The sequence below is a fragment of the Chrysochloris asiatica genome, unplaced genomic scaffold (assembly GCF_000296735.1).
Source record: "Chrysochloris asiatica unplaced genomic scaffold, ChrAsi1.0 scaffold00029, whole genome shotgun sequence".
In the NCBI taxonomy this organism is placed as follows: domain Eukaryota; kingdom Metazoa; phylum Chordata; class Mammalia; order Afrosoricida; family Chrysochloridae; genus Chrysochloris; species Chrysochloris asiatica.
The window spans coordinates 9,461,045-9,461,751 of record NW_006408547.1 but is presented as its reverse complement, the minus strand read 5'-3'; positions in this window follow the sequence as shown (position 1 = coordinate 9,461,751).

Below are 707 nucleotides of genomic sequence, written 5' to 3'. Positions count from 1 at the left end.
TGGGATGACATCAAGAACATCATACATGAAGAGAGCAAAAAGTCATTAAGAAGACAAGAAAGAAGGAAAAGCTCAAAATGGATGTCAGACGAGACTCTGAAACTTGCTTTCCAGCGTAGAGAAGCTAAAGCAAATGGAAGTATTGAAGAGGCCCAAGAGCTGAACAGAAAATTTCAAAGATCAGCTCAAGAAGAGAAAATCAAATACAATAATAAAATATGCAATGATTTAGAGTTGGATAACCAAAGCATTTCTCAAGCTGGGGAACAAAAGAAAAAATACAAGCCTCGACTTTTGTTACTGAAAGATTCTCTGGGAAAATTATTGAATGATGCAGAATACATCAAGAAAAGATGGAAGGAATACACAAAGCAATTGTACCAAAAGGAAATAGTTAATGTTCAACCATTTCAAGAGGTACTATATGAACAAGAGCCAATGATACTCAGAGAGGAAGTCCAAAATGCATTGAAAGAATTGGCAAAGAACAAGGCACCAGGAAATGATGGAATAAAAATTGAAATCTTTCAAGAAAATGAGGCGGCACAGGAGGCACTCACTCATCTCTGCCAAGAAATCTGGAAGACAACTATCTGACCTACTGATTGGAAAAGATCAATGTTTATGCCCATTCCAAAGAGAGGTGATCCAACAGAATGCGGAAATCATCGGACAATCTCTTTGATATCTCAAGTGAGTAAAGTTTT